Source organism: Cuculus canorus, chromosome 7, assembly GCF_017976375.1.
Source record: "Cuculus canorus isolate bCucCan1 chromosome 7, bCucCan1.pri, whole genome shotgun sequence".
NCBI classification, from domain to species: domain Eukaryota; kingdom Metazoa; phylum Chordata; class Aves; order Cuculiformes; family Cuculidae; genus Cuculus; species Cuculus canorus.
The window spans coordinates 29663196-29690245 of record NC_071407.1 but is presented as its reverse complement, the minus strand read 5'-3'; the positions used below and the strand labels follow the sequence as shown (position 1 = coordinate 29690245).

Below are 27050 nucleotides of genomic sequence, written 5' to 3'. Positions count from 1 at the left end.
AAAAACATATCAACAACCCAAAAGCAGTAATGCTCTGCCTGAGCTGTTTTCATCCCCTTTGGCAGGGAATGTGGGAAGGCCTGTCTAAACAGGTCGATTGCAAAAAGAGATGTTTCTTCAGCTAGCCGGATGAATTGTTCACACCTGGAACATGCAGTTGCTGTTAAAGTGTTGATGGATATGTACTAGGCTACAGCTGGAATTCTTCTTGTCTGCCAGCACTCAGTATGAGTTCTTACTATATTTGTCCACGCTTCAGTCTGTGCACTGGCTTCTGGTTGTTATTCTCTGCACCTAAAATTGCCAGTGTTGTTGGACAGTGGCTGAAGCTCCATGACAAGTTGATAAACATCATGTAAATGAGGTAAATGCTCCCTGGGTGCTTTGCACACGCCACTGAACTCTATGAACTTGCTATTTCTTTTGTCCATGAAGTCCTGTTTTTTTTCGTTTTACTGGCTAGCTCCTACAAAACATTCCTCTGGAAGTTCTACTGTCTTTCTTGATAATCAAGTAAGTGTGAAACTAGACGTAGCATCCTTTTTGCTGGTGCTTAAACTGCAGATTTCTAGTGTTCGGGTAGACAACTAATTCATTTATCTCTAGTTGCAAAAAAAAAAAAAAGAAAAAAAGTGCTGGTTCTCTCCTTTTATTCCACAATTGAAAGGAAAACCAAGGAAGTAGAGCAGACTTTGAGGTTTAGAGTAAGTAGGAGCAGTAAGTGGAGAGAAAATGAATGAATAGAACACTTCATAAAATGGAGTCTCACTGTACAAACCATCACTTTACTGTGATGATGTGCTCTGCTTTGCCAGGCTTTCCAGCTCTCTTTGCTCTCTATAGTTTCTGGTTTAGTTGCTGCCTGGTTTGCTTTTGCTCTCCTCCAGCTGAACGGTCTCTAGGGTGAGTTCATAACAATCAGCTCAGTGAAGAGGAGGGAAGGGGAGAGCCGCTGACCTGTGTCCCTGTGTCGCTGGAGTAGCTTTGATGGACTGGAAATTGTACTTGCATCAACGAGTCAAACACACAATTGCATGTGATAGGAAGATAAATATGTACATGAGAATAAAATTGTTCAGGCGAGATCAGGAGAGGAGAGAGGTGTCAGTGCAAGAGTGGCCTCCCGTGAAAGCTTTTTCTTTCCCAGGAAGCACATTAACAAGATCAGCTTTGGAAGCTGGGAGGGATAGAGGGAAGAGGAGGCTGCAAAGAAAAGCCCAGATGTGTTTCAATGCAAACAGAACATTCACTCTTAAAATAAGCAGTTATCTGTGGCCTGAAGATCCCATGAAGATTTACGAATGATTCTGTAGTAGCTTGGTATCTCAGGGCACGACTAGAAGGAGCCACACAGCAAATGACATGTCAGCTAAGAGACGACTGAGCTGATCCTTTGTGAAGGTAGTTTTTATTAATTCTTACTCTAGAATGAAATAAAAATAAAAGCAATGATTTGAGTGCCCAGTACATCCGGGCCATAACTGGGAGTAAGATTCTTTCTCATCTACTGAGCAGAAGTGAAGAGACTCGTCAGTGTTGCTTTTTGAAAACGTTTGGACTAACATTTGCTGCGAAGGCTGCACAGAAGGCTCCACGGTGTTACAGCTGCAACTTCAGCCTGTGCCTTGGACACTCAGGCTCCAGGGAAATTTGAGGGCTCTTGGTGTAGCATAAGCACCAATCCAGACAGAGGGACTGATTAAAAGTTTAGAAAGTCAGGCTGCTTGGACACATGGGAAACTGGACAGTCCACTAGAGTGCTACTGTGTGCCACCAGTGTCTTCCGTTAGGGCTTGGATAGATAGATTTCCTTTCCATTACAAAACCTGATTTCTTGGCATTTAGAATTTTTTCTAGGTTCATGCTTCCCATTGAGTAAATGCATTTTAAATGTCTGATTTTTTTGATGAACTTTTCTGTCTATCTTTCCAAAATTAAAAACAAAAGAAGCTGAAAATGTCTTGGTAGTTTCTAACAACATTGCACGAAGTGCACATGCTTCTTTCCCTCTGGCTTCTATCAGATACTGTCAATAGAAGAGTTTAAGGAAGGTTATGTCTTTACCGGACAGCAGCTGCAACAAGTCTGGCGGGTTATTTGCATTTAAATTTGCAATTAAAACAATAATTGTTTTCCAGCAATTCCCTGAAGATTTGAGGCTGGAAGGGAAGGCCACAAGGGTCTGATCAAGTTGCCTCACAATACAGGCCAAAGGATATCTTCTAGTAATCTCTGCATGAAACCATAATTTCTGTTTTGACTATAGCATTTCACTTAAAAGGACAGGTTTCTGAGTATTCTGGTGATAATGCAAGATGGGAATGAGGTTCCCTAGAGGGAAATACTTAAACGCACAGCATCCCTACCTTAATCTGGTTTCTCTGAATACTCACATGAAACTTCTGTTGCCAAGGGGAGGAGAAAAGTATGCAAAATAAACCTATGCCTAATTTAGGTCATTTAGAGATGAAGGCCTTTAGGTTTGTAGGTGGGCTTATTGGAGTTGAAGGAATTATTTGTGTTTCTAAACCATGTATTCTTAAAAGTCCAGCTGAATCAGGGAGAGGGTGGTTGATTCATAAACAGCTTCTTCATGCTGGGAGGACACAAGTAAATGGGGAATAATCCAAATTACCTTCTGGAGAGGAATAATTAATTCGCATTAATCCTTATGTGGAGGCTGTCACGCATACTTAACTGAACTTTAATTCCTTTTGTCTCGATTCACTTCTGAAGCCAGTTAAACTAAGCTAGGGACACGCTTTTACTAATGGCTGTAGCTTAGATACATGTTTGTTTAGCAAATGCCTGTGCTGTGCTGTTGCCAAAGGCAACAGAGAAGTGCTTTGCAGTCTCATCAGTCCATCAGCTCAAACTGTAAGATGGGGTGATTTGACTAACCCGGTAAGGCATGCTGAAACCTCAGCCTGAACTCCAAGCCATTGAGATAAGACCATTATCAGTGGCTCACTTGCTCTCCAGCATCTATTTTGTAAAGACTCTTCTGCACAGCTTATATGACTCTTCCAGTTGGTGCTATTAAAGAGATGAGTGATGCGTTTTAAACATTGAGGGAATTTTTTCTGAAGTGGGGAAAAAAGTAAGAGAGGAAAAAACTGGAAAACGTTACTTGACTTTCAGATGTTCTCTCTGGTATTTAGGGGTAAAAAACAATAGTAAGTTTTTGAGTTCCTTCTCTGGCTGCTATTGTACCCCAGACAGAAAGCCAAAACCCAGATATCTTGTCTAGGTGTGTCTAATTCTCTGATTTTTTTGATATGCAGCTGTGAATATTCTGAGGTACATATTGAGTTAAATATCTAAGCAGTAGTGAAATGGAGTCACAAGCAATCTGTTCCGTGCCTTCTCTGTTTCATCTTGAAATGGATACTTCCCCTCTTATGTAATCCTTATCTGGGGTTGTGTTGCTTCAGGGAGATAATAAGGTGCGTTATCCTTAACCAGTTAAATAATTTAAAACTATTGGCAAAATAAAATTAACTACTTAGGCAGTTCCACTTCCATGACACTACAGTAGTTAAGAGAAGAATAACCTCTCTAAAGATTCTTTGAACAGCTGTTCATCAAAGACTTACGAACAAGTACTAGCAAACTGAGGCAATTTAATCATGTCATAAAAATAGAGATAATTTCTAGATGTGTTGGAGAAGCGTGCATTTGCAGATAAATAGGTAATTTTTACTGTGTTCGTTAAAGTGTCAGTGTTGGAAAAGTAAATTTCTCCACCTTCTTGTTTGTTTGAGTTGTTCAGCATGATGGACATTGGCAGATATTTTGCAACTATTGATTGTTGATGGCATGTAGTGTATTTGAGTGAGATATCATTCACAGATACTATTACTGTTAACTCAGCTTCTCTGCTAATGGAGGAATATCAAGATACTATTTCTGGCTCCATAATCTCTGTACTGCAATTTTGTGGAGACTGAAAGGGTATTTTTGGGAAATAACGCTATGTTTGTCCTGCCCATGTAGTTGTTCTGTGATGTACTTCACAATCGGACAGGGTAGGTTGGGCTGCTGGAACATGGTGGGTCTTTGATCTCATCTATGGAGTTATAGTTAAAAAAAACAAACCACAAACACCAAAAAAGAGAGCAGCGAAGTGGTCTCACTTCTGTTTTGTTCCTTCTCCTTGTAAAAAGTCTGTATGTACCAAAGAATAAGAAAAAGCAAAAAAAAAAAATCTGTGGCTGATGTACAGAGAAGAGATAGTACAGTTTCTTATGCCAATTCTTTTTGGAGTGTTGCCAAATGGAGAACTATGTGAACAGTGGAAAAGGCTGACTTCAATGATTTTTCTCCTTCAAAAAAAAATACGCTTCTGAAAGCTCGTAAGCATTCCTGCTTTGCTGGCTTTGCCAGCAAATGCTATCTTTAATGGAGCATGGATTAGTGTTTCATAAACTTAAGTTTAAAATTAAAACCTGCAAAGGTAATTTCTCCTCTCTAACCCACAAGGGAAGGGTGTTTTGTTCAGCATGCTGGAACAGCCTTTTTGTGAAAGCATAGCTAATCTGAAATACAATAAGCTTTATTATTCCCCTTTCCCTCTGCTAATCATTTTGTTAGGTTGTCCATCCTTTTACATTAGCATGCTAAGAAAAAGAAAATGTTTAATTGTACAAGGGAGATAATTTACATACAATTGCTTTCCCCAGTAATCCAATCTTAATGATGTTCGCTTCTTCAAGCCTCTTTCCCCTTTGTATAAATAGCCTTCCGTATGTGTTGGATTTAAATTTATCAGTGACTTCAGAAGTAGCAGTCTGCTTGACTATTGACCTTGTGTATGAACAAAGGATGTCTGACCTTCACTGCCGTCTGACCTTCACTGCCGTCTGACCCTTTGAGGACAAAGGAGCAATTTCTCGTTGTTAAGCAGGACAATTTTTGCTGACGTAGCAGAATGGTTGCTCTTCATCCTCAACAAAAAATGTCATCTGAGGTAAAACTGGGAAAAACACTTATCAGAGAGAGGCGTTGGCTGAACAGAAGATTTGCAGTGGTGGGAGAAGCTTGATTTTCATTAAACTTGAGTACACATCAGCTTCTCCCTGCTGAGCTCGTAGCTCTGTCCTGTAGGCATGCGAGACAACAATTTTCTCTATCTCTTCAGCTTATATTTTGTGATTTGGCTGGAAGAATCGCTGCAAATAAATTAATGAAGATCTAGACTTTTGTTTTTTCCAAAATTTCTAAGATTGCAGAGCAATACAATAAGCCCAAGAAAAGACGGGAATGGTTATTTATTACTGTTATTCTTACTATTGCTTTCCAAACCATGCAAATATCTGTCCTACCACAGGGACAGATTGTCCTTGTCTTCTCTGAACTATGCATTGGGATTTGTGAATTCCCTTAGAATTAATCTCACTTTTAAGGGGGTTTCCTCTTTCTGTGAACAAGCAGAAATTCCTTCCGAGCTCCCCAGTAAGGAACAGTTTTATAGAAATTGCCATGGAAAGGCTTATTTCAGAAGATTTCACTCTGAAATTTTCTTTATTTTCTTCTGTTTTCTCTGTTTTTCTACCTGCTTCTTGTGTTTTCCTTTATTTGCCGTTGCCTCATAGAATATGCAGAGAGCTAACTTTTAAAATGCTTGTGTGTAGTTATAAGGCTTTGCTTTTTTACAGGAATTTTAGCTATGTTTTAACAAAGAACAAATGAAATGGAAAAAAAGAGAGGGAGTGAGAGAAAGGATTGTAAAGTTTTGTTGCTAAAGTTGACTTTCCTTAAATTTGGGCTATTTGTTGCGGTCTAAGTAGGGTGAAATGGATACTTTCTAGTTGTTGGGGTTTTTTTCCATCCTGTGCCCATTGTTGATTCCAGTGACTACAAGAGTAATTATTTCTTTGTTTGCCAGGAACATAAAAATTTCTATGATTTCTAAAGAAAATGTGCTCAGACTTCTTGAAAGTAAGTACACAATAGGCTATTACAGCTGCCTTTTCTACTGGAATTATTTTAAGTAATAGTGGTACACAGTAATTAACCCTTTGTTCTTGAGGATGCACATCAGTAATCTCAATCAATGGGCACTTACAGAATAAAAGGGCAGAGGATGAGCAGTTTCAAGATTCATTTCTGAGAAGTGTCTAGTTCGACTGCTGCGATCTTCAATAACAGTCATGTCTCAATAGCTTATTGGATTTCTCAGACCATTATTTCGTACGATGTCAATAAAAGAATTGGTTTCACTCACTTTGAAAGTGGTGTGGGTGAAAATATAACTTAGAAAATTGAGATACCACATCTGCTGCTGGAGACAGCTCTGCTATAAGGGGCGGTTAGGTGTAGAGTTTCCTGACTTATACCCTTGCGTGAAACCTGGCCAAACCACAGACTTCCATGCGACTGTGCTAACATCTCTCCCTTTTAATTCACCGCACAGATAATTGCCCATTTCTGTTCCCCTGAGCAAAATTAGATGTTTATGCAAGTACCTTTCAATTATGATTTTTTAGCTGAAGAAACTGATTAAGATATTTTAATCTGAAGATTAAAATGGTTTTGAAACTTTCCAAGTGAACGTATTAGCTTACTTCAGCAGTCATGGATTGGAAAGCAAGAAAAACTGAAGCTGAAATTCTCATCTTCAGGGCTTCTAGACAGGCAGAGGATCCTATGGTCTATGGAGAAATGCATCCAACATTGCTTAATTATTTTAGTTAACCAAACTCAAGGGAGACTTCCATATTGGCTTTATGGAGATATATGCAATATTTTCTCTGCTTCTGTTAAAAGAACAATTACCCGAAAGGCAATACAGACTTCTGGAAAATTCACCCATGTTTAGTGCAGAAGTATGGGATCTTAATTTAAAAATAAGAAGGTATTTAAAAATATGCTTTCCGTTACATTTAAATCAAAGTCCCATACCAAAGTACTTTTCTTTGGGTTTTATTTGTCATTTTATGAAGTAAGAACCTGTAAGCAGACCTCTCCATGATTGCACCTGATTAGGTGCAAAATTAGGAACAAAATAGATTTCTTCTTATGTGGTTAAGTCTTCTGCATACAAACGTGGATAGAACCTCTCATTTTTGCCATTTATTGTAAATCATTACTGATGGTGGGTAGTCACACATCCTTATTTGTACTTCATTTTTCTAGAGCACATTTCTTACAGAGGAAGAATGATTAAAGAAATACAAAGCCGGGTGGCTTGGCCGAAGTTCCTTAACACGTTGTGTACTCATGTGTTTGATATACTGACAAGATACATTTCCAAGTCTGGAAAAAAGTTACCTCTGAGACTGTGTCTGCAGTAAGAGAATTTCTATTTCGATATAATGAGCAATAAGCTTAATAAATAGGGGGAAACAATGGACAGGAAATACAGTTGCTCTTGATGAGCATTTATTATTTTAAGCTGAGTGTATTTTCCTCTGTGCATCTCAGTGCTTCATAAAGCTCTCTGATGAAACCTAGTACTGCTCTGAATGATGGAGAGAATGGGAACTGTACATTTATGAGAGTTACAGTTACAGAGCCTGTCAAAACCAAACTATTAAATTACTTGATTGGATTTAGTGCAATGAAAAAACTCTGAAAAGTCATTTGTGCTATTAAGAGGCAGAAAAGCAGTTGGATTTCTATACATTAAGTATTGCTGCCTCTTTGAATTTAACTAATTGTTGGCAAAATATTTACATGGGAGATTCTTCTGCATTGGGATTTAAATTGCGAGACACTTCCTGCTGTGGATGTTTTCTTAAAGCCTTGAAATCCTGCTGGATAAACAAATTCCATTTACAGATCAGCTGCATCTTGCACTTGACTGCATCAGTGGTTCGGATAATGGCTTTGATAGGGGGTTTTATTGTGTTTTGATGTAATTTGCAGTTGGGGTTTCTTTTCCCTTCATTGGGTTGTTTACACTGTGTAGTTATGGTAAACTATAAAACGTTGGTTATCTGTGGGGGAGGATCTTAGATGGTGTTAGAGTAGGTTAGGAGAGCTTCAGTAAGAATGTGTTGAGGTTTAGGGATCTTTCTGTGGATTCCCTGTGTTTGGCGTAGTTTGTCTGAAAATATGTCCTTGTGTCTGGGGAAAAGATCATGCAGAACGCTCAGGACTCCTGCGGTGAGGGCTTTCACCTGGCCAATAAGAAATCTGAAAGCTTGAACATTTCTGGTAAGGATAGGAGAGACTTGGAACTAGATCCTAAGTAGCGCTGCCTATTCTTATTAACTCTTCTTGAGTGCATATGTTTCTCTAATTATGAAACAATACAAAACTTACTGGTTTTACATAGAAAACTCGATTTGTACAGAAAAGCTTTGAAAATAATAAACCTTTTCTGTTAGATCTAATACTCGGAACTCTGAAAATTGAGCTGAATTTCCAACAGCAGTAATAACCTCCAGGCAAATTCTAAGGACTGTTGCTTTCAGTATGTGCTGGGGCTGAAAGCAGATTGGCAGAACAGGACTCGGGGGTCCTGGTGGACCAGGTTGAACACGAACCAGGAATGTGCCCTCATGGCAAAGACCAGCTAACAATATCCTGGGCTGCGTTAGGTGGAATGTGATCACTGGGGGGAGGGAGGAAGCACTGGTGAGGTCACATCTGGAGCACTCTTGTGCAGTGCTGGGCTCCCCAGTGTAAGAGAGACTTGGAGCTACTGGCGAGAGTGCTAGCAAAGGTTGGTAAAGATGATGAAGGGCCCAGAGCACCTCTTAGTTGAAGAAAGTCTGGGAGAGCTGGGACTGTTCAGCCTGGAGAAGAAAAGGGTTGGAGAAATCTCATAAATACGTGCAAATACCTGAAGGCAGGCTGTAAAGATAAATGTAAGGGTCCAAGTACTAAGAGACGAGACAGAGTCTTTGTTGGTTGATAGAATGGATAATGTCGTTTACTAATGCGCATGGAAAGCTGGCCGGCCAGGGTCGCACAATACAAAAGGAGGACGATCCGGAACTAGCTTTACGGGATTGTATTTATACTCAGGCAGTTACATATTAGTCTATACAGAGTTTCACAAGCAAGATCTTTATCAGTTGGTTTGCATAATTTATATCCGTTTGTAACAATTCAGCAATTTACTCAGGCAAACAGTTTATCTATAGGTACACATAGTTTCCATAGTTCTTGTCACCCACAGTTCTACCCAGTGCTTAGTTATATTTTAAGCTTTATTCTTTGCCTGGTGATTTGTGCTTCTCTTTGTTTTAACTTTAGGTGTTTAGGCCCTAACACTCCCACCTTTTTCTTGAACGTGAATCAAATCTTTGATTCTAATTCATTGGAGTCTAGGGGTTCATAATGAGTGCGCGAGCATTTTTACTGCAGTGATTCGATTCTGTACAAGCCTGAGAAAAGCATTTATAAGACAAGGTCCTATAAGTAAAGCAAGCAGAAGCAATATTATTGGCCCTGCTAGGGCCGTTATAAGTGAGGTTAGCCAAGGAGACAAATTAAACATTCGCTCATACCAAGTTTCTGATTCCCGTCTTTCCCTTTCTCACTTTAACAGGCTTTCTTTAATTTTAGATAAGGTTTCTTTAATGACTCCTGAGTGGTTTACATAAAACCAGAGTTGTTCTCCTAATGCTGCACACAGTCCTCCTTCTTTTAAAAAAATTAAGTTTAGCCCTCATCGGTTTTGCAGTGCCACTTCTGCAAAATATCCAACCTGTTCCTGGAGTTTCTCAATGGAGAAATGTAGCTGTTGGATATCTAAGTCTATCTGTTCTGAAAGTTTTTTAAGTTGGATATCATTGTTGACTAGGGATGCTATACCTAATCCTGCCGATCCTGCAATTCCTGTGGCTACCAAAGCTGGTATCAGCATAGGTATGGCTTGTTTTTGTCATGGCTGGTTCTGGATAAAATGTTCCCACCCTGCTCGTCTGCTGAAATAATAAACTTCGGGAAGTAGTTGTACTATTAGACAAAATTCTGGCTCAAGCTGGAATTGTACAGGGTATATACAGGAGGTTAATCCCTTGGTGCAAGCAAACCATGTATTACTGGGTGCTTTGTATAAGCCATGTTCAACGGACTCGTTATGTCCGGGTATACAATATGTTTGATAAGGGGAGTGTTTAAGTGGGTATTCTTCTGATACAATGCAGGTCCCTTTCCCATGTATTTCCTGAAGGGTGATTATCCCATCAATCCATTGACGTGTTCCCCGGTCCTCAGTGGTTACAAGGGTGTTGACGTCAATTCCTAGGCCAGAGTAATAAGGGGGTCAAGGGTTAAGGCATAACCAACATTCTTCTGTGATATTTGGCTGAGTCAAATTAAGGTAGTGGAAAGTAGTATCTATGGTCTCTAGTAGGTAATCAGATACTCTCTCAGGAGTAAAGTTTTGTGGGGTTTCAGGAGTATGGAATTCAGAATTGGGGGTTGCCAGTGGCTTGGGTAGACTGTTTAAAAGAGTTTCATTAGCCTAATGGGATATGGGAGTTATATGGGAGTGGTCGACGTTGGACCGTAAATTCTGTACCTGGGTCTTTCCCACTTATATATGCTCTGATTCCCCAAGTTCGTCCAAAGTTCCATTCTGCTTGGAGCCAGAGTTTAATTTTAATTTCTACAGGGTTGCAAGTTCCTAGGTTATTGAGATTGCAGGTTTTGGGTTTACCGGTTCGCCTGAAGGATATATAAACGTCTTGGTCGGCCCAGGGTGCAATTGTTTCGCAACCCCAGCTAGCACACTGGTAATTTCCTGCACCCTGACAGTTGGATCCCCCATTGGCTGGGCAGAGGTAAAACTGAATATCCTGGAGGGCTGTTTCTAAGTGGGGTTCCCCTCACCCAGCAAGGCGAGCCCCTGGAATGAAGTGGTAATTTCCCGGATCATTGATCGTACGGATTCCCTGTTCTGTCCCCAAACCTGTATTAATATTACTTATCAGTTCGCACAGATCTAGGCTGAAAACAGGCTGCCCTGTTGTATTAGTTTCGGCTAAGGTTCGGCCAGTCTGAGTATCAATTAGGGTCCATTTTTCGTTTATAGATTGGTAGGGGTTCCCTTTTATATCTGAAATTGTTATAAATATTACAACAATCAATAATATTAGGTTTAGGGTTTTACCCTTCTGAGTTTTAGCTTCAGTCCATAATTGTTGGATGAGTCTTGCACTGGTTCCCACATTGACGTCTGCGTGTCTTCCATTGTTGCGTTCTTGGTGTGGGATGCGTGGATCCAGGGTTTCAAGCTGTCCACCTTTATTGCCGTAGGTGTTGCTAAGATGACTGTGTGTGGCCCTTTCCAACAGGGTTCCAGGTTCCCTATTTGGTGTCGGTGGGCCCATATTAGATCACCAGGTTGGTATGGGTGTGGCTCGGTTGATGTTGTGGTGAATGTAGCCCGCACTTTTTCATGTATTGCTTTCAGGGTCCCCTGTAAGGACTGGAGCACAGCTTGGTCAGATATTTCGGCTAGTGCTACTTCCTGCAGTTGTGGACATAAGGGCGGTGGTCGTCCAAACAGGATTTCAAAGGGGGTTACATGGTTAATATAGGGGGTACATCGTACTCGCAATAAGGCGAAGGGCAGGAGGTCTACCCATCCACAGCCAGTTTTTAAAATTAGTTTGGTCAATGTTTCTTTCAATGTCCGATTCATTCTTTCCACTTGGCCTGAGCTTTGTGGCCTATAAGCACAATGCATGTTCCAGTCAGCGTTTATTGCTTTAGCCAAGGCTTGGGAGACTGTGCTTACAAATGCAGGCCCATTATCAGTCCTGATTGCTATGGGTAGTCCGAATCAGGGTACAATTTCTTCTAATAATTTCTTTGCCACTATATTTGCTGTTTCATGTCTCATGGGAAATGCTTCTACCCAGCCCAAAAAGATATCTATAAATACGAATAAATACCTATACCCGAATTTCCCTGGTTTCATTTCTGTAAAATCTGCTTCCCAATATATTCCTGGTTCTTTACCTCGCTGTCTTTTCCTCAGTTTCATTGGCTTTGGGTTAACATTTACTACATGGCATTATGGACACCTATTTACGATATCAGCTATGAGTTGTTTTAGTTTCAACACCTGGTATCGGCTACCAATTAATTCCCTAAGTTTCCGAGTTCCGAAATGTGTGCCCTGGCGTATTTGGTTTATTAATTTTTTCCCTAATCTGTGTGGGAGGATAACTTTTCCGGTGTCTGTCCTTGCCCAAGCCTCTATGCAATTTTTATATTTCCATTTATTTACATAATCTACGTCTTCTGCTGCATATTCTGTTTTTTTCAGGTAACTGAGGCTCAGGTACCATGATTAGCATCTGTACGGTGTCAGTTTCTCATGCAGCTTGCTTGGCAGTTTTATCTGCAAGTCGGTTCCCTATGGCAACTTCATCAGTGCCTTTCTGGTGCCCGGGGCAGTGTATTACTGCCACTTGTTTGAGTTCCCAAATGGCTTGCAGGAGGGACAGTATTTCATCTTTATTTTTGATTCCTTTTCCCTCCGCAGTGAAGAGAGCCATTAGCAATTGCTGAATATCAACCCAAGTGGGCTGATGTGTGAGAAAAACAGTTTTGAGAAGCCTAATGAGATCTTGCAGGCTTTCCAGAAAGGGTTTGTGTTGTTGTTTCCAATTATAAATGTCTGAGGATGAAAATGATAAACCAAATATGGAGGTCCCCTGCCTTCCAGTGGTGCCGTCTCTCTAAGTGGCAACATTGGCGCCGGAGGGGCTGGAGGCTGGTCGGACTCATTAGGTTTCTCTTTAGGTAAAGATGGATATAGTCCTGATGATGATGAGCCAGGTTCCGATTGGGATGCTGGCTCATGGTCATTCTGGAAGTTATAGACTGACCCAGAACGTGTCTTGGGGGGACTTAAGAGTTCCTCTTGTTCCTGATTATTCCTCCAATTTTGATTTGAATAAGGAGGGGGTGGGCCAGTTTCCCCTTCTAATGGAGGCAGAACAGGCTTTGCTTCTATTTTTCTTTTCTCCCTTTTTGGCAGAGCTTGCCTTAAGGGGAGGGAGATGGTTTGATTAGCGGGAGGTAGGTGAGGTTTTAACCATGAAGGTAGTTCTTCTACCAAGTACCGCCACGCTATAATATAAGAGATTTGGTCCGGATGGTTATTGAATATTTTCTCTTGGGCTGAGTAAATTTGGGCAAAGGCAAACGTCCCTTCAGGTGGCCAGCCTGTCTGGAACGTTGTCCACTCAAGTTGGCAAAACATTTTTAATTTCCCTGCGTACACAGTGTCTCCCGATAATGCAGCCTGCACCTGGTAATCCCTAAAATGTTGCACGACTAATTCTAGCAGCATTACTGCCTTTTTACTTTTACTCTGACCCACTTCAAAAAAATTATAACACAGCACAATAAAATTAAACAACCGACAATAAACTATATCCAATAATCCGATGTTCGCGATGTATACAACAAAGACAGGCATACAGGTTTGAAACCGATAAAAACCAGAACAAACTCAGAGTGGGAGGCTTTCAGGATTTGTCCATGCTGTCCTCCCTCAGAGTGTTGGGGTGTCCCCGCACCAACTCCAGCTCAGGGAAGCAATACTGTGTCCAGTTTCTTCCCTTTGAGCCAACAGATAAAGCTCCACAGAAACAGACAAATACAGACTTACTCACCTACTCAAGGATATTTTTTTCTTTTATCAGGACCTCTGTTTTGCTGATAGTATCTGGACGAGCCCCCAGATGTAAGGGTCTCAGTATTAAGAGATGAGACAGAGTCGTTATTGGTTGATAGAATGGATAATTTTGCTTATTCGCCAGCCAGGGTCGCCCCATACAAAAGGAAGACAACCCTGAACTAGCTTTGCGGGCCTGTATTTATACTCAGGCAGTTACATGTCAGTCTACACAGAGTTTCACAAGTAAGATCGTAATCGGTTGGTTTGCATAATTTATGTCCATTTGTAACAATTCAGCAATTTACTTGGGCAAGTTTCAGGATATGGTCTGTTTTGGTTCAAACAGGTTTTAGTCCCCCCTTCCTTATCTTATCCATAGGTACACATAGTTTCCATAGTTTTTGGCATCCACAGTTCTGCCCAGTGCTTAGTTATATTTTAAGCTTTATTCTTTGCCTGGTGATTTATGCTTTGCTTTGTTTTAACTTTAGCTGTTTAGGCCCTAACAATAGTGGAGCCAGGCTGTTTGTGCCTAGAAAGATGAAGACCAGAGGCTTGTGAAAGAGAAAAACACTCAAGAAGCTCCAGGTCCTGTTTATCACTGTAACTGTTTGTGCTCTAGAGATTAGTACTTGGCTATCTCTGTGCCTATCATCAGTGTCCTCGGCAATGGAGGCAGAAACATCACGGAGACCGGAAAGAGAGCAGGCAAATGCTCAAGTACACGTGCAGGTCCTGTAGCTGTGTACTACATACACCTCTGCAAAGATGGAAAAAAAATACCCAGGATCTCACTGAGGTAATTTATTACAGTAAGAATTTTGAGAAAGAGGATCAGGAGGAATGTTCCTGATAAAAAAGGCCTTAAAATCCTCTACCTCACCCTTTTTCACTTGCACGTAAAGAAGACAGTATGAGAGAGGGTTATGCGGAGGCTGTGGCTTATTATATTTATTAAATATTCTTTTTCCCCTCAGAGACTTTGGTAGGCAGAAGCCTTGCTGTTGCTAATGTGTGCTAGCATTGCAAGTGCTCTGGCACTGCACTTGAATCAAACCCAGAGCAAATTTGAAATTACAATTGGAATGTGAATGTTATGAAAAGGACCCCCAAAGGCTCATATCTCACTGATAAAATATTCAAACAGCATAATTTATTTGCTTGTCGCAGCTTGCTACCTGGAGTGCAGCAGATCAAAATGTAATATATTGGTGTAACATATAGGTAGGCTAGTTCATGTGCTTGATGAGCAAAAGCTATATCACTCTTAGCTTTTGCTCTGTAATGTAGGATATTTTTACCAGACAGTCAGTACTTTGCATATGTATTTAGCTTCATTTCTACATTTTGACTCTTTGTATTTTATCGTAACTTACTGATAATGAAAAAGACTCCTTTCTGAGTATTTTACTAACCCCAAATTGCCCCTCTGTTTGCCTACTTTCTTTGGCCATATACTTCTCCTCGTCCCTCTTTAGAGTCTTTTTTAGTTTAGGTATTAGATTTCTAATTTATCTTTTAATTTCTATTTTGTCGTTCCCTGTTAGTCTCTCTAGTTTTCCTCATTATGACTTTTACTCTTCTCATATTACCTTTTGGCTTCAGACCCTTTCTTTTCTTTTGAAAAGAACCTTAAAACCAGTTCCGTGTTTCTAGGAGCATCTCAAAATACAGCACTACTCACTCGGTGCTCTCAGAGGTGTGGTTGCTCTTCCCAAAGGCAAGAGGCTACTCCAAGTAGCACTTGCAAATGTTGGTGGGTAATTCCACCACTCCTTTATTTTCTTTTTCCTTTTCATCCCCTTGAAGCTTCTATCAGAGATTTGGATCTTTTGGGCCAGCAGTGTTAAATGGGAGAAAGACAATTACTGCAGTACAGCTGAACATTGTCGTTTCCAGGAAAGTTAATGTCCTGAGGTTCACTGTCATACACCAGTGTGCAACAACAAAAACAAGCTCATGAGACCTCAATATTCTGAACCAGCTCTGCGAGCTCTATTTTGTGGGTTATAGGTCTTGAAGTCCTAGGATAAGGTAAAGGATTAAACTACTGATGTATTCTGTCTGGGTCTGACACTTGCCAGTGTGAGAATCTGAATAATCTCTGTCATTGTGCTTCCAAGAATCTGATGATTGTTATAGTCTTGATAATCTAAAGATATGAATGAGAAGCAGCATAGGGTGAGTGTCTTTTATTAACCAAATTGAGCGCGAGTGGTTGTGTTAGCTGTGTCTAAGGCTGTTGTCTGTAGACAAGCGTGGCCAGCAGGTCGAGGCAGGTGATTCCTTTTTTTGTGAGACCTCATCTGGAGTATTGTGTCCAGTTCTGAAATCCGCAACATAAGAAGGAAATGGAACTGTCAGAACAGGTCCAGAGGAGGGCTACAAGGATGATCAGAGGGCTGGAGCACCTCTGCTAATGAGGACAGGCTGAGGGAGTTGGGCTTGTTCAGCCTGGAGAAGAGAAGGCTCAGAGGAGACCTTATAGTGACCTTCCAGTACCTGAAGGGGCTACAGGAAAGCTGAGGAGGGACTTTTTACAAAGGCTTATAGTGATAGGATGAGGGGCAATGGCTGTAAACTGGAGAGGGACAGATTTAAACTAGACATAGAATTTGTTTACAGTTAGGGTGGTGAGGCTCTGGCACAGATTGCCCAGGGAAGCTGTGGCTGCCCCATCCCTGGAAGAGTTCAAGGCCAGGCTGGATGGGCCCTTGGGCAGCCTGAGCCAGTGGGAGGTGTCCCCGCCCATCACAAGCGGGCTGGAACTAGATGATCTTTAAGATTCCTTCCAACCAAAACTTTTTCAGTAGGTGTTCAGAGCACGTTGCATAGTGTTTAGATATGGGTTTTTTTCACCTTGTGATGCTATTTTACTTGAGTTCTGTAAGCAGCTTAGGGACAAGGATTCTAGGCATTTCTAAATTCTCCTACAAATCTGTGTAGTGTCCTTGAAGTTTTGTGAGATAGTCAAAGGGTCAGAGTTGCTAGGTATCCAGGAGACTGGTGTTTCACGCATACAGAGTAGATGTTGCTCTTCAGTTTGTCCTTTTTTTTATTTATTTTTATCTTAAGCAATTTTTAAATAACAAATTTAGATGATATTTTATTTAAAAATAAATATGATGGGCAAAGGATGAAATAACAGCGAACTTTCAGGGAAAGTGATTTGTACATGTATGTGTGTATGCATATATACGTGTTTAAGCTGTCTGGCAGAGGGTGCGTAAATCTTTCCTGGAATGACTTCCAATATTTGGAAAAATTATGAGACTTACAGAAATGCTGAAAAAAAGTAGTAGTTTGAAATATGTAGTAATCTCCGTGATTGCTGCTTGAAACTATATTTTTGGCATGTTTTTGTATCTCTTTCTTCATCATCTCTGCATGTTCATGGCACTGCAGTGACAAGGGAGGTATAGTGAGTCTTCTTTCACCCCATATACCCCCATGAGGCATTAGGGTATATGAAACCCATCTATCCAGGTAGCCTGATGAGCGCTGTTTTGCTTCCATAATATGAAGAGAGGTGCTAGGTCTTGCTGTTCGAGAGCAAGGGTAAATACTGATAATACAGAGCTTTTATGCAAGTGAGGTTTTGTTGGGAAGCCTGTGAAAGGACAGTAAAGCAGCCAGAGAATACTTGATTAGCTTCAAAAAGAAAGAATCTGAAATCATCTGTGTTTGAGTTTTAGTTGTAGAAAATTAGGGCAGAGTTCAAAAGAAACAATGACTTCCAGGGCCTTCTGGATATAACAGAAATATAGTTGCATTTTCACCATGACATTGTGGCCGTGGAGTAGTCCTTTTAATACTCTTTGACTTTGTGATTTAAAGTGAGGTAAACAAGGGCCAAGGATGGCCCCTCTCTGTCACTGTGTTCTTCAAAATCGCTGAGAAGATGCCATTTGTACATGCTCAAAAGCACAACACAGAGGAGCTCCCCTCCACCTCCCACCGAAAAAATAGTAGTTAGCTTTGAATAGATTTCCTTGATGGTTTGAAAGAAAGAAAAATCAGAACACTATGCAACGAGTGATGATAAAAGACAGATAGACAAGTCAGTCTCTGTAGCTGACAGTAGCACTCTTTTAAGGGACTACATCAAATATATATCCCTGGGGTGGAAGCAAGTCTACTGGATCATAACTTTTTTCCTGTATTTGGTTTTCACAGCTTTGTCATAGTTCATCCTTACTGTGCTATAGATTTGCCCTCTTTCCTTCTATAAGCTGTGATACAGCATGAGGCACTTTGTTTTAATTCTGCTGTGCTTGTCTCTGTGCTAACTAATCTCTCCCTGGTTTTGTTGGTTAGTGGAGAGAAGACACCAAACTTCACAGCCCAAAGGATATGGTTGTATAAAAGCAACCATATACACCCCTGTAGACCTCTCTAACACTTGTGTCTCTGGCTTGAGAGGATATATTGCAGGGTAGAAAGCCCTGTAGAACAACAGCACTAGACAAGCTTTGAATTTAAAAACAACACTGACAACTTTGAGAACTGTGTATTTTGGGCTGTATTCTTGGGCATGGAAATGACCCACTAGTTTCTGATAAACTGCAGCATGAAATAAGCTTACATCATAATAATGCGGGGCTTTGATCCCTCAATTAACACTATCATGCAAGAGCAGCCTTGCAGACAATGAACAGCGAATGAGCATAACCAGCAAAACCATACAAGCCACTAATGGTTGCATTTAATCTTTGATTCTGCAAATATGGCTCCAGTTAATGACAATGGAAACTGTTTATATATGCAAAAACCAGATTACATGCTTCATTAGAGACTGAAGGCTGCAGTAAATTACCGCAGGAAGCAAGAACATTGACTAGAAAGACACCCAGAAAAGACAGACTAAAGTTTTGTGATTTGTTTAGGTCCGGGTAAAGTAGCTTAAACAAGATTTTAAAGCAAACAAAAAACCCAACAACCACACGAAGAAAACAAGGGCAACAACAAAACCCCCAAACAAAAGCCCGACAATAAACACCACATAACCCTCCACCCCAAGAAAGCAAACAACCCCTTCAGTGTCTACAATGGGTAGAAGTTGACCCTGAATTACTTCTTAACTTTGCCGAAGTTCAGTTTCTCATTCATCATGGATTTAGGTCTCTGTCCAGAATGGAATGGAAGTGATGAAACAGAGTAACCCACTTGAGAGAAGGAAATTGTTATACTTGAGTTTGTGAGCTGGAAAGCAAAGGGCTTTTCTAACAAATGAAATTCAGTGAAGTATCTGAATGTATTGTAAGACCAGATAATGCCAATGTAATGTCATCGCAATGCTGCTGCTCATCAGAGACCTATTTTGTTGCTGTGATCAAGATCTTTTACTAGGAGGGTCATTGCATTTAGATTCCTTATTTTTATGCATGGCTTTTTACTCCACAAGGCAACCACTTAACCATCTAAAGGAGAAAGGATAGGTTAGAAATAAGTCTCTGTAAAAGATCTGCTCTGTGCCTGAGGTGTGCAAGGAACTCCCAGGACAGCACCAGCAGATGCATTCAGTTTGTGTTATAGATAGAATCAAACTACTTCTGGGCTGGCAAGAAGGCTGATGTTCTTTCCCTCTCCATCAATTAATCTCTGTGTTAAGATTCACCAGGTCCTGCACACAGCTTTTTTAGGGATATGGAACTTCCTATGTCAAGTGCTTTAATTGTATTTTATTAAATAATAGTTATCAAGCTGAAACCAACCTATGCAGAAAAAAAGCAGCCCAAATTTATTTTTTGAGTTGACAAGGTAGATGATTGTTTAATCTGCCAAGAGTCCATATGCTTTTACAGAATCTGTGTTTTGCTTGTCTTCTTTCAATTACAGAAATAATTCTCTCTTTCAGGCACAGAGCTTGAATCTTTTCCAAAGATGTTAAATGACTTCTGAATGCTGACAGAAATTATTCAACATTTTAAAGGCCCTTTCTAAAAGCAAGTAGATGTTTTAGGAGTCTGTGATAATTTTTATGGCTGTGCTATATTGCCTCTTAATTGAAAAAGACTCCGGAAATGAGAAGTGTAACAAAGGAAGGTGTGGGTAATAAAGGAGATATAATTTGTCCTATTTCCCTTGATTCTAGAGGGGTTTTTATACTTTGGCTGTGGAGCTGTGTGGAAGTGGAAGATCAAGATAAAATGTACTGCAGCAGCCTGAACGTATGTGAATATAGTACTGTTCTTTCCTTGCAAGTCGTTTTTGCTTTAAGGACTTTATATTGACATGTAAGTTGGACCTTTGATCTTACAAACGTGTGATACGTGTAGATTCCTATTCTTTTTGCAGGGACTCGGGGGCCTTTTTTGGCACCATATTTGTGCAGAGGTTTTACAACAAGGAAAAGTTCGTATATTTAAGTCCTGATCATTGTGTAACTGAGGAAGTATGACATGAAATGGAGTCTCTGTCCTATTCCAGAGGAAGTCAGGACTGTATCAAATAAAGTAGACTTTTTCTCTTGAGATTTGATGGCGTGTGTGCTTTCTTTGGTATCTCAAACCGATGGGCTTCTCAGCACTCAGCCTCTATCTTATCTACTTAATCTGTCTATGTCACTAAAGAGTGGAGGCCTCGAGTGTCACCACACTCTTGTGACTTTGCCACTGCGTTTCTTCCAGATGTCCCAGTTCCTATGGCCAGTTGGCTAAGTTGTGAGTTCCCTTTGTACCTTCTCTGTCTCACTTCACAGTCTGAACATTGAATGGAAAGCCACACTTAGGGATTTCAGGCACCAGTTTGGATTTCAAGTGGAGCTTGTGCTGATGTGTCCCACCTCTGGGGTCACACTGCGGTCCCAGCACAGGGTGGGAGGACAGGCGCAATTACTGATAAGAGGGACTGGTTTAAACCACTGCAACAACATTTCCAGAGCTCGTCTTCCAGAGAATTTAACACAGTAGGTGAGTGATTACTGGAAATACAGTTCCTTTATAAATAACGGAGAAATCCAGCCCTTTCTAGCAGTGGTGATGCAGGGAGGCTCTCAATCTCTCTGTGAGAACAGGCTCTTCAGCCTGAAGGGACTGGTGTTAAAACAGGGCCATCGCTACTAGCCTAGGCAGCATTTTTCTACTTCCAGGGATATCTGTAGAAGGGAATGAGACTTTTTTTTTTTTTTGTCCTGAAGATTTCCATGCCTTGTAAAATTTTACAATGTGGCTGAAATGTGTTGGGAAATAACTGTGGGTGGTAACCTCTGCTGAATGATCTTTAAATACATAGATACTTTATTGATATGGAAATATATTCCATAAAACATTGTTCTCTGTGGATTTTTTGCTGATTATATGAGTGACAGGATACTGAGTGCTCAATTTGCTTTTGTTACTGGAATTTAAGTTTATTCTGAGATACCAAGAGATTTTGCCTATAAAGCATAAAATTCTGGATACAATATTTGCAATATGAGATCATTTTTCGTGACTGGTTCTTTATGCGCTCAGGAAAATGGTGAAAATAAAAAATCTGGCAGTGACACAAAGGTATTGGTGGCTGTTTGCTTACACAGTATCTGTTTTCTTTATGTTTTTCCTACTTAACTTTGAGGAATGAAGTATTTTCTTCCAGTTTTTATATTGAGGAATTATAACAACCTTTTAGATAGTGATGCAAATGAAAAAAAGTATGGGCTGTAACAGTTAAAAATGTTGCCAGAATATTTGCTGTACTTTTTTTTTAGCTCAGTGACTATCATAGTGTTTTGCTTTGCTTTTATAATCTCTGTGATGCTTAGAATATAGATAATAATAATAATACTACTTTGCTCTTACAAAATGCTTTTGTCCATAGATCTCACAGAGTATTATAAGAAAGATGTTTGTGTTATTACCTTGTTTCAAGATGGAGAAAGAAAGAGGTAAATTGAGTTGCTGCAGGTTATCCGGTGTGAGCTAGCAGAGAAATATCTGTCAATGCCATTTTTTCATTAGAAAAAACTGATTCACTGGAATGGAAACCTTTCATGGAAATTCATTAGTGTCCAAGAAATTATGCAGATCCAGAGGCAAATGAAAATGACAGGCGCTGTAGCAAGAGAGTAGCTAGAAGCCTGGTGGCAAGGGTACTTGGCGTGACAGGGAAGATCTAGGTTCCACTTTTAGGACAGAAGTGAAAAGCTGTCTCTCTCAAGGGAATATCGCTGGCCCTAGACATAGTATGTTGATAGGCATACCCACCTGCCAGGCACAGGGTGGCCTTTCTCAGCCAAATAGCTTAGTGAGCAGTGGGTCTAGTGAAGTGTTTTAGTCTTCTAAAACTGGGTCCCGATGTTGATCCGTGACGTGGATTGGATTTTCTATGTGTTAAGGAGTGAGTAGATTTCATAGGCTGCATATCTTTAGTATGTGGGGAAAAAAATACATACTTTGGTGTCTAAGACTTCACAACTAAAACAGTTGTCTTCTACATGGCTGTCCTTCCATACAGCTTTTTGAAACTGTTTATATTTCAAACTTTTTAATGGATTAAAAATAGACTTTGAGGAAAGGGAGGGATGAGAACAAAAAGATAGATGGACACAAACATACTGCAAGGTCACATGATGTTTTTCCTCAAGAACCCTAGACAGAGTCAACAGGCTCAACAGATCAGTATAGGAAATTTTGAAAACAGCCGCCAATCAAATGTTCCACTTTTCAGTCCAACGTCTCCAGTTGATGATTTTAGGCAAGGGATCACATTTACACGGAGAGAGGGTGGTAGCTCTTCTCCAAAGAAAAGCTGAAAACAAAAATCCAGACCAAAGCCACCTGGTTGAGTATTTCATATGGCAAAGTCATTCAGACTTGAAAATATAAAGTGCAGAAAAACTGTGAAGTTTCCATTACATTTTGTGTATATAGTATGAAGAAGAGAATGTGTTTTCCTCAAAGGAGGTTTGAGCATACATTGAGCATTGGGATAGACAGCTGGAGGCAGCTTGACTCACTGGAGAACAACAAGATAAATAAAAAATAGCAACTTATTTTCAATAATTCAGATTGAAACTCTGAAGAAGGGCTTTATTTTTGTGCAAGTCCTTTGAAGAAGTGTTGGCAGTCTCACATAAGAGAAAACTGCAAGATTGTTCAAGGGATCAGTCAAGGAGGCAGCCTTTGTACACCTTTTTATGCAGAGCCTGAGTCAGACAGGCAAAAGAGAAAATAAAAACAATTTCTGCAAGAAGGAAAATGATCCAGAATCCTGTTCACGTTGTAAGTTATAGCATGACTGCAGTGGATAAGGCAGTTGTTTTCATCCACTTTGCCATAGGAAGGGCAGCTGTAGGACAAAATAGCATGTGAATATGTGGCTCGTTGTTTGTACGACAGTATCCGAAGGGTTAATGTGAAGTTTGGTTTAGAGAAAGCAGTGGTTATTTTATAAGATCTGATTTAACTATGAGAAAAAGAGAGACCTCTGATCTTATAGGATACTTGGTAGGTATTGTATTTCATCCCTAGCATTTGGTAGGGATGGGAGAGAAATAGATGGGAAAAAGAAACATGGCAGCAGACAGGAAGGGAGAGGGAGTAAGGAAGCATTAGGTAAGTATCAGATTGTAAATGTGAAGCATTCTGCCCTTGCAGCACTGCCTGCAGATTTCTGAGTTAGTTCCCACTAGCGACCTCCCATACCAGTTCCCATTTTCTCATAGTAATTTGATAAAAAGAATTGCTGCATGTGTTCTGCCACAAGCGAAATGCTTCTCCTGTCCTCCGAGCATTTTCAACACCAGGCCTTCATCACAGCGAAGTGTAGCCGGCACCTTCTGCCTTTTAAGAGATTCTTGCTACTACCTTCATCAGGAATAAACTGAAAGATTCGTGGCCAGTATAATAGCCTCCCTGACTATGACTATGAACCTCGCTCTGCCTTTTTCCCCCCACACTGAAAGACAACCTCTTCTTAATCTTTGTCTTATATTTATACATCCGTTACTGTCATGGGTGACTATTATAAAATTTTGAGAAACAATAATTATGCAGCTGCATTAATCAAAGGAATACTGTGCTGAAGGAAATGTCAGGCCTAATAGCTTGTCAAAGATCAGTGGGAGAAAAGCTGCTTTCAGCTAGTTTGCATGGTTTCTTTGACGTTAATTAACAGACACGGTAGCTTTTAAAATAGCATAAAAATGGGAGGGGGGAAGCCCCAAGCCATGTGTTATAGCAGCAGTGGTGGACGACAGTTCTGGCACATGTGAAGAAGCCCCCTTTTGTCTTTAACGGAGTTACCCTGGGTCTTTTTTGTTAGCACTGTGTGCGATTCCTAGTAACTCAAGATCCTAAGCTGGTTGTCAGAAAGCTGTCACTTTTCTTTCAAAGAGTTTTCAGTTGCCTGGACAGATAGGGAAGGCAACAAGGATCATGGACTTGCTATATTCACCCGCAAGATCAAGCCACCACGGTACCATCTGACTGTGACCCTCTGGACCTGATTCGTGACTCATTAGAATCTACACAAATCTGATTCTCAGTTTGCTATAATTTCAGCATAATGACAAAGTTGTCCTTTGTTTCAGACTGCTGATGGTGCTGACCCTATTCACTGCTACCAGTGGGTTACAGACAGCAGTGTTGGCTGCCCAGATGAGCCAGGGAAGAGTTTTGTGATGCAGGGTGGAAGGTATGTGTTTATCGAAGGCATAGATGTTACTTTGCTGTCAAAGTGGACATCGTGCTATAGGTCTGATCTTAGCTGTGTCCATGTAGCAGCCGAAACAACGATCTTTGATTCTCTCTGTTCTCACCAAACTTTACTGTCTGGGTGAATGCTTTTTTTATTTGGTGCATAAAAAAATTCTGAGTGTAATCATCTCACATAATCCAGACCAGAAACCTTTGTGTTATCCTGGATATTCTCTACGCTTTCTACTATCCGAAAAATCCTAATAGCGAAATCTCAGCTTACCACCCTCTATCAACCCTACAGTGGTTCATTCTCAAAGCAACTGAAAGACAGAATTATACGTGGGTTTCTGAGCTCTGAGGAAAAATATCATGAGCTATTTGGGTTTAGTGAGTTATTAGGGAAGCTAGTCCATTGAGCACCTCATCCATCATGAGGATCTTCCCTCATCCATTATTTAAAAAAGATATCCACACGCAGTGTTTCCAATTCTTCAACCAGTAATTCTATTACAGCAAAGCAAATGAGATATTTGGTGTTTATCTTGGCTGTGCTACGAGAAAAGGCAGTGATTGCACTGAACCACAGCTGAACAGGATAATGTGCAACAAAACAACGGGTTTGCAGAAAAATTGAGGAAAAGCCAAGGGTGTCAGTAGGTGGACTTCAAGATGACCTAGATTCAGAATTGGGAATGTACTTGAGAAAGATTGTTGCAAAATTCTTTTCTTACCACTTATTTTTTGTCATTCAGAGGCATCTTGTTATCCATGCTTCACTTTCTAGATATTCTGGGGTTTTCAACTTGTAGGTAAATGGGTTCCAGGATGAAAGTAAGGTATTTTTCTTCTTCTTTCATGTAGGTACATACAAACACGCTTCACTTAAACTAATTAAACTAATAGATTAGGCAAATAATTTCAACAGGGAGACATCCACATGTAATTCTTCCTTTGCCTCATTTAGGACATTCAGTTGTAGAAATAAGTTTTTAGAATGAAGAGTAACATTTTGCATCATGATTACTGCTTACTTTTTAGATTTAGGAGATTCCAGAGGGGTTACTTAAAGTTACGCATGTATTTAATTGCTTTTGCTGGATCAAGATATTCTCAAGTTTGAAACTGCATGAGCTATTCTTAAGTACATAAAGGCTGTTATATTTTCCCATTAATTTACTGCATTTATTTTTCACTCTGATAATCAAAAACTAGCCTTGACTTACAAAAAGTTTCTACTAAAGTTCCTTGTTTTTCTGATACATTTCAGGGCAGTAATAGTCAGAAGGTAAATTTACATACCTTTTGGTCACTGTGAAGCTAATTGCCAGTTAAAATTCTGTGGGAAATTATTAGGTTTTTTCCCTAGTTTCTAATAAAGGACAGTCCTTGCCGATACATATTTAACCCTATCTTTCCATTTTTTGTGGAGACAGTACAGTTTTGAAGACTATTGAAATGCATTGCCTCTGCTCATGCGAACTCCACACTGCTCATAAAAAATGCTTCACCTCCAGGGCTGACAATTTGGCACTTCTAGCTAGTTGTTTTCAAATGGGCTTTTTATGCAAATAGATTCATTTTGATTGAGTTCAAGGATAAAAAATCAGAAAAAGCTTCAAAAACCAAAATGTTCTTCCGGCTGTAAGAAGATACTGAAACTGCCTAATTTAAGGGATGTGATTTAAGTTAGCCTTTCTACTCTCCCTGATTACTCAGTGGGGAGAAAGAGCTTTATCACAAGCGATGCCCTAAGGGCCTAGTTACAGATCCTGCTCTGAACCACCCTCCAGGAGAGCTTCTTTCTTTTCTTGTCTGCATGGAAATTAACCTCTTCACAGAGGCTACATTTTGGAGAAGAAACACCTCCCTAGGGTGGTGAGTAAAGCGAGAGAGATTGGCCTGCTTGCCTGAAAATAAAGAGAAAATGAATAGCCAGGCCTGCTTCTTGCTTGCATCTGGGCTTAAGAGGATGTCCTGTGAAAGTAAGCAGTGGTGTTATATCTACTTCATTCTGGTCGCCTTCTCTAAAATGAAACAGATTGTTAGGTAAATGAAAAAAAAAAACCCAAACAATTGACATGTCTGTGAATTTTGTTCTAGTGACCAAAATGAACAAATAAGCTGGCGCACCGTATTTTGCTCTACGTAGTGCATTCCACATGATCTTTGATTTCAGACACTGGGATAAAAAGCCATTTGGAAAAGCTTTCTTTTCACCCATGCAGCGTATGGAAATATAGATTGTATTCCCTCTCGAGCAAGGTGTGTTAAAGAAAACCAGTCACAAAATACAGCACTGCCCACTGATGCAAGCAACAGTTTGGAATCGGAGTATGTGTCTGAGCAAGAAATGTGCATCTTAATAGAACTACATAAGCGAGTGTCATATAGAAAAAGGTGGAATAAGCATTGTCAGATTTATCTCTTAAAATGAACGTAGTTTTTCCATTTTGATGGCTACTACAGCTTTAATTACCACTCAGTAGTACGTTTGTCCAGTGGCTGTTTCTATGCTACAAAGGGAAGCTTGTTTCCCATTGCTAGAAGCAACATGGGACAAAAATGGATGAATGGAAAAGATACTCCTGTGACTTTTGATGTGTAGATAGAAAATGGCTGTAATTCACAGTGTTTTTTTAATTATTATTTTGTAAATCAGTTGTAGCTGCCGTTGTCCAGTGAGGGCCGAGTCCCTGGGGGCTGCTAGCAGCACTTGGGCATGCAATCCAATCAATGCTGCACTTTCAACTTTGCAGTTTCGTCGAAGTTCTCTTGGGCCCAGGTTTGTGATGGCCAAAATGTTGAGCCTCAATGGCAGAGAAGCAGGTTTG

At 40.2% G+C, this 27050-nt stretch overlaps 1 long non-coding RNA gene across 1 annotated transcript in view; it reads left to right on the top strand.

The window, feature by feature from the left end:
* Nucleotides 1-400: 400 nt before the first annotated feature.
* LOC128852702 (uncharacterized) overlaps nt 401-27050 on the top strand; it is a 33887-nt gene continuing 7237 nt past the window's right edge. Inside the window, exons 1-2 of the long non-coding RNA XR_008450708.1 lie at nt 401-513; nt 24111-24214. This is a non-coding gene — a long non-coding RNA (uncharacterized LOC128852702). The remainder of the gene's footprint in view (nt 514-24110; nt 24215-27050) is intronic.